Source organism: Calidris pugnax, unplaced genomic scaffold (genome assembly GCF_001431845.1).
Source record: "Calidris pugnax isolate Ruff unplaced genomic scaffold, ASM143184v1 scaffold147, whole genome shotgun sequence".
NCBI lineage: Eukaryota > Metazoa > Chordata > Aves > Charadriiformes > Scolopacidae > Calidris > Calidris pugnax.
In genome coordinates this window covers 4,468,510-4,468,950 of record NW_015092359.1, presented here as the reverse complement: position 1 = coordinate 4,468,950, position 441 = coordinate 4,468,510, and the positions used below count along the sequence as shown (strand labels likewise).

At 74.6% G+C, this 441-nt stretch overlaps 1 protein-coding gene across 1 annotated transcript in view; it reads right to left on the bottom strand.

The window, feature by feature from the left end:
- Positions 1–378, bottom strand: part of KLC4 (kinesin light chain 4) — a 29,111-nt gene extending 28,733 nt beyond the window's left edge. The window contains exon 1 of the mRNA XM_014962442.1: positions 260–378. The gene's annotated coding sequence lies outside the window, so the exon portion shown is untranslated. The remainder of the gene's footprint in view (positions 1–259) is intronic.
- Between the last annotated feature and the right edge of the window lie 63 nt (positions 379–441).

Below are 441 nucleotides of genomic sequence, written 5' to 3'. Positions count from 1 at the left end.
CGGGGGGGGGGGGGTGGTGGGGGTACTTCGGGGTGCCCCACCATTGTCACAAACACACACCCGCCGGGGAAGGGGGGTGTCCCGGCCTCCCCCCCACCGTCCCTGGCAGCCGGGGAGACCGAAAGAGCAGCACCCCTGGTGTTGCCCCGGTACCGGAGAGGGTTGGCTACCCCCCGGGTGCCGGAGGGGGTTGGCGGACTCCCCCCGCCCCCGCCCCGGCTACCGGAAAGGACTGCCGACCCCCCCGGGCACACCTCACCGGCTCCAAAGTCCGCAGAACCGGCGCCTTTATCCCCGACCTCGCTCCGACCGAGCTTCAACCCGGCCCTACCGGATCCGGGCACGACGGGACGGACGACCCCGGGCACTGCCCCCCCGGCCCCGTCCCCGTTCCCCCCGCTGGGCCAGGACACGCTGAGGCTCCCTCGCCACGCTGGCCCC